The 14,543-nt window shown below is 45.0% G+C and overlaps 1 protein-coding gene across 4 annotated transcripts in view; it reads left to right on the top strand.

Annotated features, from left to right (window-relative positions):
• Positions 1 to 14,543, top strand: part of IQCA1 (IQ motif containing with AAA domain 1) — a 155,622-nt gene that overhangs the window by 50,415 nt on the left and 90,664 nt on the right. The window lies entirely within an intron of this gene.

The raw sequence follows: 14,543 nt of genomic DNA, 5'->3' as shown, positions 1-14,543 counted from the left end.
TCTTCCCTTTGAGGGCTTTTAAGGACATCAAAAAGAAACCACCAGAATGGTCACAGTTGATATCTTCTGGGTAGTGGGATCGCGGCTCTATTCGTTCTTTTCCTTTATATTCCAAGTTGTCTACATGGAGCAAGAATGACTTTCGGAAGGAAAAACGTTTCAGAAGCACGGTGGGGAGGGATGGTCACACCCAGGGAGGTGGGTTGGGGACCCAGTATTTTTGATTCCTTCAGTGAATTCACGGAAACAGTTGTGGTCTGCAGAGATGCGGACACGTGCAGGTCACTCATATGAGAAAGCGAGCAACCATTTTCTGCCATTTGCTTTGGGGGAAAATATATGAGGTTGAGTGGGAGACACAAGAAGAGGTGGGGTGAGAATTTAAGGTTCCGGGCATTATTCACACGGGCCTTGGGGACAGGTGCACGCCCGCGTGAAATTGCGTATTTTGGTGTCAGTCATCATGGTAAATCAAATTAAGAACACGCAGCAGCTGTAGGCTCTGGTGGTTCGTCCAGGCACCCAGTCGTGTTGGAAGACCGGCCCTGAGGCTCCTTGTAAAGGCCGTGGACAGACTCGCTCTCTGTGGGCTCACAGACACTCTAGGGCATACTCCTGTCTCCCACTGTCCCCTCCATTGTTCTTCGGTCTTTCCCTCTGGGTTGCAAGCCTTTTGGGGGCAGGACAGTGCTGTCTTCCTGAGGTTTCCCTCGAACCCGGCACAGGGCCTGGGATTCGGCAACACGTGTGCTGAGCTTAGCTGAATTAATAGGCAGTTTCTGAAAGCTGAAGCTCCAGCGACACGTTGTAATTCACGTTGGGCCAGACAGCGGTGCCTCTCCAGCAGGAGCACTCATCAGAATCAGCTGGAAAGCCTGTGAAAACGCAGATTTCTGGGCCCCACCCCCAGAAGTTCTGTAGGTCACCAGTGGGAATTGAGTCTGCATTTTTTAAATTACCTCCCACTCTTTATACTGATTTATTGTTTTTGTGTGTAATAAGAACACTTAACATAGGACTTCCCCTCTTAAGAAATCTTTATATACACAATACAGTATTGTTAACTCCTGGCTGTAAGCTATATGGATCTCTAGGACTTACTCATCTTATATGACTGGAACTTTGTCCCTTTTAACTAATAACCCCTGGTTACTCTCCCCCCGCCCCCACCCCCACCCCCACCCCCGCCCACCAGCCCCTGGCAACCACCATTCTACTCTCTGCTTCTACGTGTTGACTATTTCAGATTCCGCGTGTCAGTGAGTTCAGGCAGTGTTGGTCCTTCTGTGTCTGACTTCTTTCACTTAGCATAATGTCCTCCAGGTTCATCCATGTTGTCACAAAAGGCAGGATTTCCTTCTTTTTTATGACTGTATAATATTCCATTGTATGTCTATACCTCATTTTCTTTATCTGTGTTTTCGTCGATGGACATTGAAGTTGTTTCCGTATCTCAGCTGTTGTGAATAATGCTGCAATGAACATGGGTGTGTGCATAAGAAAAGACACCTCCTCCTACGTGTTTCTCCTTTACTCTCGCACTTGCTACCACACTCACAATACTTCCCTTCCTTCTGGCACCAGGTATGTGGGTTTTCCACGCATCAGGCAATCCTCTGCAACACGAGCTGGGTGTCCTGTGGTCAACACGATTCTGATACTACCTAGAGATAGCGTCGTATCCCACAAGTTGAGGGCTCAGTCCCACAAGACTGCCCCCCCACTTCAGATGCCAATTGCAAACCCCACGTTGTCCCCTATACTTCTGACTGGCTATACATCGGAGTTCCCACGACTTCCCCCTCGGGTTTGGTAATTTGCTAAAGTGGCTCACAGAACTCGGGGAAACACTTGTATTTACTGGTTTATTATAAAAGGATATGGTAAAGGATACAGATGAACATCCGGATGGAAGAGATGCGTAGGGCAAGGTATGGGGGAAGGGCACAGAGCTTCCATCCTCTCTCCACGTGTTCACCAACCCAGAAGCTCTCCAAACCCCATACTTTTTGGATTTTTGTGGAGGCCTCCTCACGTAGGCGTGATCGACATTAACTCACTTTCCATCTCTTCTTGCCTTCTTGGAGGATAGAGAGTGGTGTCGAAATTTCCTAGCTTCTAATTATGCTTCGTCTTTCTGGTGACCAACCTCCATCCAGGAGACCACCAAGTGTTTCCTCATTAGAACAGAAGACACTCCTATCACCCAGGAAATCCCAAGGGTTTTAGGAGCTCTGTGTCAGGAACCAGGGGCAGAGACCAATAGATACCTTTTCTGTCACTTCACAGAGTGCATTTAACTCTTCAAGATCCTGATTTCACTGCCTTTAAGTACATACCCAGAAAGAGGATTGCTGGATCCCGTGGTGGTTCATATAGTATTTTTAATTTTTTGAGGAACCTTCATACTGCCTTCCATAATAACCGCACCAATTTCCATTCCCACCTGGGTGCCCTTTTCTCCAGGTCCTCACCAACACTTGTTATCTTTCATCTCTCTGATAACAGCCATCCTAACAAGTGGGAGGTGACATCTCACTGTGGTTCTCATTTGCATTTCCCTGATGATTAGTGATGCTGAGCACCTTTTCACATACCCGGTGGCCATTTGTATGTCCTCTTTTGAGAAATGTCTATTCGGTTCTTTTGCCCATTTTTTAATCGGGCAATCGAGTTGTAGGAATTCCTCCTATATTTTGGATGTTAACCCTTTAGCAGATACATGGTTTGCCATTATTTTCTCCAGTTCTGTAGGTTGCCTTTTCATTTCGTTATTTCCTTCGCTGAGCAGAAGCTTTTGAGTTTGGTGTAATCCCTCTCTTCTATGTTTGCTTTCGTTGCCTGGGTCTATGGTGCAGAGTCTGAATTTCTAACAAGCTCCCGGGAGATGCTGATGCTCCTGGTCCTTGGACTGTCCTTGGAGTGACCTTGGGCTAGAGGTACTCTCCCCCTCTGTGTCCCTTCAGGGAGGTGGGGAAGTGGAGGGAGTCACACCGAGAAGTGGCGGAACACTACTGCAAAATTAAAACCGGTATTATGCTGGGAATGTGAAGCCAAGCCCCCATATACCCTGCCTCTCTGCTGAAGCCCCTGTCACTGGCACAGTCAGATGACTTTGGAGCCATCTCCTTTATGGCACTTAACACTGTGACGGGGGACAGATAGCTCTCGGGATATATGGCCTTTTGGTTTGTTTTAGCAAGCTCTTAATTTCTGCGTCATATGGTGACACGTCAACATGTATGTATTACTTCAGACACAAGTTATTGTGCCTTTGTGTTTCATAAACATGCATTTGCCACTGGATCAAATGAGGTTGGAGGATCTTCAGAATTAACCTTTCTGCCCTAAAGCCGCCCTTTCCTGTAATTCACTCTGTTGCTGTTTATAAAAGATTATTTATTTTTGAAAGTGGCACATAAGAAATGAGCTTAAAACATGCATATCTGGGCATGTTGCTAACTTACATTTTTCCTCCTCTAACTACTTTTCTAAGCTTTCTGGATTCTTGAGTCAAGAAGGGGGATAGTTACTCATTTAAATAAAGAGGAGTTGATGGACAAATCCTTTTAATAAAATAAAAGTAGGCAGAGAACTGGGGAGGGAAGTTCCTGCAGGATTCAAGCATGAGTAAAGATAATACTTTCAAATCAAGAAGGAAGCTTCCACGGGCTGGCCCGGTGACGTAGTGGTTAAGTTCACACACTCCACTTCGGCAGCCTGGGGTTTGCAGTTCAGATCCGGGGCACGGACCTAGCACCACTCATCAAGCCACACTGTGGCAGCATCCCACATAAAATACCGGAAGATTGGAACAGATGTTAGTGCAGGGCCAATCTTCTTCACAAAACAATAAAAATAAAAAAGAAGGCAGCTTCCGTCTTGAGTGCTAACTGCTAATAATATCCCGCTAATAAGTAGAAACATCAATGCATAAATCAGATTTTGTAACGTGCCAGTAAGAAATTACCTTGCTTTGCACACGACTTTTTCCTCCTCTTCTTTGAGAAATGGTGAGACCCTCAGTTTCCCAAGGAGGGCCTGGGTAATTAACTCCATGTGCAGCCAATTGCCTTTATTGAGTGTAAGTAAATTTATAGGCAGCAAGTGACACTTTAGGAGGCTTCTGTGCGGTGGCACAAGCTGCTTTCTTTAGAACGCAGGAGAAATTTATGAGCCTGCTGACATTAATGGAGGTGGCTAGGTGACTTGGGGGGGACCAGCCGGAAACCCCTCCATCCATATAGTTTTCATACTTGATGAAACACATATAAATCTCCGTCCTGGGAGTCTGAAATGTGGGACCCGTTGAAGCTCGGTGTCAGACCTCAGGGGAAAAATTTATCATGTGAGTAGTTCTGCTTTCTAAATCACTGCAAACTCTAGAGCTGGTCATTTTCACGTTTGTGTAAGAATTTTTGACAATATGCATAAATTTTTAATAGGCCCTAACTTTACCAAATGGTCTGTACCTTGCGTTTGCTCACTGAAAGATATAAGGCATGGGTGTTTTTCTCCTCAAGCTTCCTCAAATAAAAGAATATAATGGCAGAGAGCTATGTTGAACATATTTTTAGAAGAAAGTAACATTAATCATTGAATAGATTCTGGAAGAGATTAACATTGCTCTTCCCTCACCAACTTTTGTCACATTTCAAAATCATCGAGTTTCTAAAGCCGAAAGAACTTTAGAAATTGTCTACCAGGCACACAATACTTATTTTTTAGTAACTGAATGAATAAACCTAGTTCAGCTGCACCATTTGGCAGAGAGAGAAATGAACCGGGTTCCCACAGCAATGCAGAGGTTTGCTCAAATCACACAGCTAATTAGTGGCACCAGTTTTCTTCATTTCCAGTAAAATACTATTTTCCTTATACGTCTAGCTCCCAAATGCTCTTTTATTGTGTCTAAAGCCTTATTTTAAGGCTTTATTACTGGAACCTAAGCCGCCAGTGTATTTTCCGTGGCCGTCAGCTCAGCTCCGCCCATGAGCCCATGTTAAGTACTGGGTGGTGGAGCCAAGCCTGCAGGTTCTAGAATGTCTCAAAGCTTGGCTCTGCCTGGGCAAATTGCTTAAACTAAGTCTCAGTTTCCTCATCTGAAGAATGTTGAGGATAACAGTCCCTACCTCATAGGGCTGTTGGGAGGATGAAATGAGACGATGATAACAAGTTCTGAGCACATAAGTGCCTAATAAATGAATATAATATTATGGACGTTTCTTTGCAAATCATTTCAATGCATTTACTAGATCAGGTTGCATTTTCAATAAAGACTGCAGGTTGTTGCATTTGAGCTCTTCAGTTTTCAGGAGAGAACCAGAGCTGGTGTAGAGAACAGACCCTGCCCGCCGGGGGACCAAGGACATCGTCCTTTCTAGGTGGAAAGGCCATCTGACTTAAGTACTCTCTGCAAGATGATCAACTGTGTCTGACAAATGCCCTGTCTTGAGGCTGACTTTGGTGACATCCTATGATGGCAATGCAATAATCTGAAAAGAGAGGAGAAAAATCCTTGGGCACAAAATCTATAATAGAAGCTACCCAAATCTGTTGCTGGTCTCTCTTCTTCTCTCCCACCTCTTCACAAGCAGAGGCCCGGGCCCCGGGCTTTGCCTCCCTCCTTTCCCTTCGCTTCTCTGTCTCCATGGTAACCTCATCCAGGCGCATCTTTGTTTTGTTGACTCCCAAATGTGAATCCCCAGCCCAGAGCGTTCTCTTAAACTCCAGACATGGCGATCCAGCTGTCCACTCGATATCCCCACTCAGACGTAGGGGGAACATCTCAGGCACCACAAGTCCACACCTGAAATGGCATCTTACTCCCTCAGCCCTGCTCCACACAGCCTTTCCCATCCCAGCATATGGTGAATCCACCTTCCAGTCTCTTAGCAGCATCCCTGACTCCTCTCCTTCTCTCAGCCCAGCATCCAGTCAGTCGGAAAATTCCATTGCTTCTACCTTCACAAGATACCCCCAAACCCACCCACTTCTCAGGCCTCCATCTTTGCTGTCACCCCAGTCTGCATCAGCCACAGCCTAGACTGCAATCACCCCCTAACTCATCTCACTGCAACTACTCTTGTTCCTCGAAATCTGTTTTCAGTATGACAGTGTATTCGCTCTCTGTTGCTGCAGAACAGTATCACTGAGACTTACAAAGTTAATGGCCTAAAACCACACCCACTGATGCCTTATGATTTCTGTGGGTCAGGAGCCTGGGCGAGCTGCGTCCTCTGCTCAGGGTCTCACAAGTCTGCAGTCAAGGTGCCAGCTGGGGCTGAGGTCTTCTCTGCTTCCAAGCTCTCAGTCCCTTGTGGGCTGCCAGACGGATGGCTGAAGGTCCTTGCTGGCTGTTGGCTGGAGGTGGCCCCCAGCTCCTTGCCAGGTGGGCCTCTCCCTGTGGCAGCTTGCTTCATCAGAGCCAGCAGAGGAGGAGTCCAGGAGGAAGGTGGAAATTACAACCATATAGAAGAATCAGAGCGGTGGCATCCTGTTGTCACGCTCACTGTATTCTCTTGGTTACAAACCAGACTCGGGTCCCGCCCACACTCAAGGGGAAGGAAACACACAATGGTGTGAACACCGGGAGGCAGAGAACACAGGGGCTGCCTTAGAGTCTGTCCGCCACAGAGAGGAAGAATCATCCTTTAAAATCCTAAGGCAGGTCATGACCCTACAGTGGCTCCCTTTTCCCTCCAGGAAGGCGGGTCGGGGCTGACCACCCATCCTGCGGCCACTGCCTGAGCTGGCACTCCCAGATGCTCAGATGCCCAGAGAAACCTTCCTGTTCAGAGCAGGAGCTGTGGCCCCGCCCAGGAGCCTCCTCCACAGGAATTCCAGCATTTGGGAAATGTGCTTAAATAGTTTCTGTCCCCAGAACTGTTGTTCCTTCTAGTGGCATCTGGGAGAAGGGAGGTTAGAATCTTGCACTTATAATATTGAATCCTTATTCTGCAGGAAAAAAAAAATTCTATGTTGTGATTTTCGTTTTTGGTTATTCATTTCCAATTTGTTTGTGTTTTGATTTTTCTCTCTGACTCAATTGTTATTTCAGATGGTACTTTTAGGTTTCCAAGTGTTTCAAAATTAGACCACGAGTGTTTATTCCCAGAAATATAAATCGTGAAGCAGTAGGAAAATTCAGGATTATGTACATCAAGAAAAGCAGTATGATGGTTTCAGTTGATGCAGAAAGATCATTTGATACAATTAAAATCCACTTCTTATTTTAAAAATTTAAAAACAGAAAAACAAGGGTTCATTCTTAGCATAATAAAATGTAAGCTGAATAAAAACAAGGATTTTTATATCTTCTGTTTACTGCTTTTACCCAGTGCCTAGAACCTCTGGCCCATAGTAGACACTCGATAAATATGTTCTGAATGAATGAAACAACAAGTATTTTTTAAAAGAGAAGAGAGCTGTACACTTAATGAAAAAACACTATAGACGTTCCCATGACAGGAAAGGACGATATGGATGGCTTTTTCCCCTAATAATTATTAGTGCCATAATATAAATTATTGTCAGAATAATGACATGAAAAGGAAATAAGAATAACTATTTTAAAGAAAGTGGCAAAATGCATTTTTTAAGTCAATGGCAGACTAAATATGAAAGAGAAATACATGAAAATTTAAGAAGTCTACAAATGTTAAAAGGAAGAAAGGAAGAAAGACTTGAGTAAGCGGCAAGGGGTGCCATGTTTCCAGTTAAATGGGAAGATGACACGTCTGCTCTAGGTAATTTATAGAGATAATGCAATTTCAATTAAAATCCCAACAGGATTATTTATTGAACTTGAAAACATAATTATTAAAGTCATTAGGATTAAAATAAGAAAATAAGGAAGGACAAATGGCACTGTATTTTCAAGTATATTATAAAGAAAAATAAGGGGGCGCTATACTAATGTAAAAGCATAACCATAGATCAATGCAACAAAGTAGAGAGCCCAGGAACTGACAAATACAGATGGAAATAAACAGTGTTTGATAAATTAAGTAAAAAAAAAAGTACTAAGAATGGAAAAAACATGATTGCGATAACTAGATTGCTTTAATTGTTAAATTCAACAAGGAGTAGAAAGCAGAATGGAGAATTTGACTCCCCCAGAGACAGGTCACAATTTTCTACCTATAAAAACAAAAATATTTTCACAGAAAATTGGGCTAATTGTGCTGTGAAAATGACAAGGTCTTTATAATAATCAAACCCTAAAATAAGACGTAAAAGGAAACCAACCGAATGTGAAATTTATTTTTTGTTATAAATGTGTGTACTTTGTTGTTTTATTTAATTACAAATATAATTCCCTTTTGCTGTAGCAAGGAAAACAGTACTGAAATGTATAATGAAAAACTTCGTGGTCTTCCTCCCTCCCATCCCGCACCTCTGAGCTAATCCACGTGGACAGTGCAGTGTCTGTGCACCTGCAGACACACACACAGGCCTGGGGCGCCCCTTCCATCCTCTTTTCTTTCAATAACCCATGTCACTCCCCAGCCTTGTCTTTCCCCTTCACATCCTATCATTAGCATCCCTGCTATTCCTGTACAGCACATTAGTCTTAGCTGAATTTATTCATCCATCTAAGTATTTATGAAGTGCCAGGGTGAACAGGTAAGGAAGAACAGGTCCAGTCAGGTCCAGAAGCTGAATTCCACACTGGGGCTTTACCGTAATTACCTAACCATTCCCCCCACAGAATGATTATTTGCAGTTTTTTATTGCGGTTTTATTATTTCCGGTTTTGCTAGTACAAACAGTGCGTCACAAAATATCTCTGCTTTCACTTCTGTAAGGATTCCTCATAGTGGAATTCTTGGAGCAAACGATGTGTGCACGTGAAAGGTGTTTAAAGCAAACGTGACACCCTAAGTATTAGAACTCCACTGTCTAGGGTTTATGCAAATAGAGTAAGCGGTGGCGATTAGCGGGGGCGCCCCAGGCGTCCAGGCAAGAGCCCACGTGGGAATCCAGGCTCTCCTTTGGATACGCCACTGAAACTCTCGCATTTTCAAATTTCCACCTTAGCAAAATGGAGAAAAGTGCTTATCTCACAGAATTTCGTAAGGATGAAATGAGAAACTACTTTGTGGAAAGCATGTGTGAAAATGATGTATAAACCTTCATGCAACAAACACCTGTAGCAAAGTGCAGACCTCACTAGCTGCTAAAGAAATGCAAATTCAGATCGGGCTTCCATTTTACACCCAATCTGGGCAAAACCGTAAAGGCAAAAGGGTGAAGGATAGAAGAGACGGAGCGCTAACGCATGCGCGGCAGGTGCAGGCCCCGGGACAGCCTGTCTCCCCCACGAGTGAGGGCCTGGAAGTTCATGGTCTGCCCTCCTCTCTCAGCTCTTCACTGAGGAGTTTCTGTGCACAGTAGGTTCTGGAGATCTTCTGAGAACCCCCATTTGTCCAGGAGTAGAGCATGGCCCATGCCCGGAGTAAACTCACTGGTGGAAATTTAGCACAAGGAAATATTCAAAAGAATCTTTGTTACAGGTGTCAGTGCTCATCTGCAATTATTAAGGTATGGGAAACCCACCGGAACGTCCTGCAACAGAAGCCGAGACAATAGCTCATTGATCACATTTTCTCAGCCAACAGGACTCCAGGGCGGACAACAGATCTTTTCCTTTTCCTGGTGCGGACCGCGGCCGGCGGAGGGAAATGGGAACAGCGTGGCACATTGTTGTTTGAATTCTGTTCTTTTCAGGAAGTGAGCAGCGCACTTCCCAGTCTACTTCCGTCATCCTGCCTCCTCCCAAAATAGTCCCGCTATGGGAGAGGTTGTGGTTATACCGCATTGAGTGCTTCCCGTTTAAAACAATGAGACCTCGGCTCCTGGAAAGCGATTCTTAAGCAGAACGTCTGATTTTCAAGAACAAGTTGCTGCTGTAGCAGGAGACGCCTGTGAGGGGTGAACGAAGGTGACCTGAATTGAAGTGAGTGGCAGCGGTGGCAGCTTTTGACCGGCCAGGCCAGCGCCTCGGCATCTAAGAGTGCAGAGAAGGGGTTTCTCCCCCCCGGCCCTGGCCTCCACACTGTGGAGCTCCGGTGGACAGTTTTCAGGCACAATAAGGAAATGGCAACAACATGCCCTGAGTCACCCCGATGCTGGGCAAACCCTCCTTGTACAAAATAAGATGTGGGATACTTTGCACTTCCTCTTGTGGAGATGAGGGAGATAGGGCAGGTCTGGCTGGCCTCCTGCCTGAGTCGGGGCTGGATTCCACGTGCCTCGGGCAGGAGTCTTAGGCTAAGAGATGCGCAGGACGAATGCCATATCTGTGGGGCCAAAGACCGATTGAAAGGAGGGGTCACGGACCAAGGACTTGGATGGCGGTGTTGGGGGAGAGCTTAGTGAGGCCAGGCTGAGATGGGAGTGTGGGATGGCTGGGGATTCAGAGGCATGGCTTTACACAGGTGAAGCCCATCTCAAAACTCACTTAGGGGAGAGCATATGTGACGGGTGCAGGCCCCACTTAGGAGCCCAGGGCTTGACGGCTGTTATCCTGAACAACTTCAGCAGTGCAATGCGAGCGGCTGCTTTCTGAGTCAGGAACTAGGATTGACAGGAGCTGGGAGAAATGTGGAATAGCAGAGCCCGTGCTGTCCTGGAACAACTGGAACTCGCCACCACTTAGAAGGTCAAGCCTGGTGCCTCCTCAGCTTCTTCCTTTTGTGATAGTCCAGGATGATCCAAATTTAGTGATGGGAAAGTGTCATTTGTTTTTGAAAAATATCAAATGATCTCAAAAGTTGGATAGATAATGTATTGCACAGTGTTCCTCTTCAAATCTTTCTTGATACCTTTTAGAGAGTGGATTTAATGAATAAAGTCTATCTTTTGGAAATTATACTTAACAATACGAATTAAATTTTGTTCCAAAAAGCTGAATTCTTGCTTTAAAAAAATGTGATCCACCTGAGGTGTGCCAGCATTTGCTTACAGGTGAATAGATGCTGACTCAGAGCTCAGACTATCTGATAAATCCATAGTCTTCTCAAGTTCCACATCCATTTCTCAAATTTTCTGTTCTTGGGTGGTTCTGAGCTTTCTTGTTCCTCTTTTCTGTTTTGTTCTGTAGGTCTGGGGGACGTGAGAGGGTCCTCACATGCATAGTTAAGGTTATTTTTCGTGTGTCTATATTTCCTGCATCACTTGTCCCATTGGCTGGTTTGTGTGTCCAATTGAGGAAACTGCACTGGCCTGGCTGTTGCCCCAATTTGAGGGCAAATGGAAGTTGGGGGAGGGGTGTATTCGGGAATGATCTTCTGGCACACACTGCATGTTAACTTTGTAAATCAGCAAAATGATGAAAGTTCAGAGATTATCCAATGTCTTTGGAATTCAGATGCAAAGTATAATCGAGGGGAAGCTAAGATTTAAATCATTATCGTGCACAAAGGCAGCATATTTAACCCTTAATCATTTTGCAGAGATTTTGTGTTAAAATTTGTTTGAAGTAGAAAAGACCCCTCTATCTGTGAAAGTATTTTCCAAAATGGAAAGAGAAATGGAGATAATCATCCAAAAATAAACTTAGCATCCCCCCTCTTCTCTATCCCAAATATACAGATCTCAGCAAGACCTTGGCTGTGGGATAAGAGGGAACCTATTATTTGGTCAAAAAACTTATTTTTTATAAGACAATCAAGGAAGACCTCTCTTCCTGACATGATGACATTTGAGCAAAACCTTAAGGCAAGTGAAGGAGTGCACCACTTGGTGTATTACTTTATGTCTGAGAGTGAGCGTCTCTCTGAGGAGGGAGCATCAAGGGAGATTGAGGAGCCAAGAGGAAGGAGGTAGGGGGTGAGCTGGGGAGGCAGAAGGAGATATTTCAGCTGGAGGAACCATCTAATTCAATGCCCAAACCAGGACACTCTTAAGAATGAAAGGGGGTGCTATAATTAATCGCACATAAACGGGGCCTGTCCCGAGTACATGGGGGCATAGGTTAACCTGATTATACGGGCTTTGGTTTCATTTTGAGTGAGGGCATTGGAGAACCTTGAGTGGAGAAGTGGCTTGATGTGACTTACATTTTAAAAGGATCGTTCTGGCTGCCACATAGAGCGTAGACCCAAGGGGAGCAGGGGGGCAGCAAGGAGACCAGTTAATCACAGTAACGTAAGTTCAAGATGGTGGTGGCTCAGGCCAGTGGACGCAATGAGAAGTGGTCCGATTCTAGATATAGTTGGAAGGTAGAACCAACAGGGCTGCTGATGGATTGAACATAAGTGTGAAAGAAAGAGGAGTCCGGATGATTCTAGGTTTTTGCCCTTGGAGCAACTGGAGGAAGAGTTTCCATTTTCTGAAATGGAGAAATGCAAGGGGAGGGGGAAGTTTAGGGGAGGAGGTGAGAACAAGAGTTGAGTTTGGGACACGTAAGGTTGAGATGATTACTGTGCTTCTGAAGGGAGGTGTTGGGCCGGCAGTTGAATGTATGAGTCTGCAACTCAGGAGAGATGACGACAGGAGACACAGCGTTGGAGAGATGAAGAATGCCGGTGGTATTTAAAGCTAGGAAGCTGGATGAGGTCATAAGGTAGTGAGCAGAGAAGAGAAGAGCCTGAGGACCAAGCCCTGGGTCCCCCAGCTATTACAGGTGGGGGACACAAGGAGGTTCCAGCAGACAAGGTTGAGCAAGTGGTCACTGGGGGAGAGGAGGGGATCCCACAAACAAATCATTTTAGGGAGAAGAGATGATGGAGAGCTCAAATACTGCTTATAGGTCACATAAGGGGAGCTCCTTCTATGTAAGGCAGAGGAGGAGGTGCCTTCAGAGACAGAGTGGTGAGAGACACAGCAGGGAGCCAGAAGGATGCTGAGCCTGGAAGCCAAGGACAGAGAACCATTCAGGACCAAGGACTTGGTCATCTGAGGGACCAAGAGGGAGCGGACTGGTAAACGTCCCCGGGCGTCAGCAACATCAAACTCATCACTCAGCCTGTGAGAGCTCTTTTAATGGAGGCAGTGAATGTGAAGCACTCTTTTGAAAAGTTGGATGGTGAAGGAGAGCAGAGACGTCCGTGAGTGGCGGAGGAGGATGGAACTTCGAGGAAGCTGAGTGTTTTCTAATTGAGAGAGCCCTGAGCATGTCTCAGAGCCACAGGGAAGCACCCAGATGGGAGCTTTTCAATATCCTGTGTGAGGAAATGAGAAATGCACACAAATGCCTTCAGCTGCACAACCAAGTGTGCTGGCTGCCTGGAGCAAGAGCTGTGAGATTGTCCCTCACAGCGCTTAAAAGGAACCAACCCTGCTGACACTAGGATCTTGGACTTCTGGCCTCCAGAACCTGTGAAGTTGTCCAGTTTCAAGCTGAACTGGCCACTTTTTAATAGAAGGTCATTTTTTTTTAAAAGGAACTGTTAGGTATTTCTTTTTTTTCCACTGTTGCTCATTGCTTTTTTTGGCAAGGAAGATTGGCTCTGAGCTAACATCTGTTGCCAATCTTCCTCTTTTTTTTTCCCCACCCCAAAGCCCAAGTACATAGTTGTATATCCCAGTTGTAGGTCATTCCAGTTCTTCTATGTGGGATGCTGCCACAGCATGGCTTGATGAGTGGTGTTTGGGTCCATGCCCAGGATCCAAACTGACAAGCCCTGGGCCGCTGGAGTGGAGCACGCAAACTTAATCACTCGGCCACGGGGCTGGCCCCTAGAACGTCATTTTTAATTGAGAAAATGACTAAAACTCTCATTATTCAGACTTGGGTTTGGGGGAGACATTTTCTCAAAAATGAACCAAATGAGCATGAAGGAAAACAAGTAGGAGTATTTGTTGCTGATAAAACCTAAGCTTTCTAGGGAAAACTAAAATTTGAGAAACCTGGTAGTCACCTCTTTGAGTTTGAGCACTTCCCATTACTTAGACTTTCGGATTATGAGATTGGTGGAGTTGGTAGTGGATATAGTTTTTGATGTGATGACATGTGTCAACATTGGGAAGATTCACATAACTCAGTGCACCATTATTTTCCAAATGACCAAGACCTGATGTTTCAAAATCATGCACGGGCGAAACATCTATGGAACACGCGAGACAGACCAGTGGATTTTAATGTGGCAGAAAAGGAAAATTCACTGATATGGTTTCAGATTCACCGTCACTGCCAGCCTTTAGGAAGCTACTGCTTGGCGTGTTGTGGTGTAGGGTCAAAGCAGAATCTTCACAGTTATCTAAAAGGTTACTAAATATTCCTCCGTTTTCCAATTACACATCTGCCTGAGGCCAGATTTTTTTCCCTATACATCAACCAAGACAACATGTTGCACCAGATTGAGTACAGAAGCAGAAATGAGCCTCCAGCTTCCAGACCTGAAAGAGCCTTCAAAGATGCAGACCAGGAACACACTTCTCTCTAAATTTTTTTTAAATGTTACTTATGTGAAAATGTAAGGGCTTTATTGTTATTTTTAAATGAGTTAAAAATGCATCTTTTAGAAATTGCTCAGTTTTAATATCTAATACCATATCAATAGCTATAACTCACTTAAACAAAAGCTCTTTGGGAT

The sequence above is a fragment of the Equus przewalskii genome, chromosome 5, assembly GCF_037783145.1.
Source record: "Equus przewalskii isolate Varuska chromosome 5, EquPr2, whole genome shotgun sequence".
Classification (NCBI taxonomy): Eukaryota; Metazoa; Chordata; class Mammalia; order Perissodactyla; family Equidae; genus Equus; species Equus przewalskii.
This window is presented reverse-complemented; position numbering and strand designations above follow the sequence as displayed.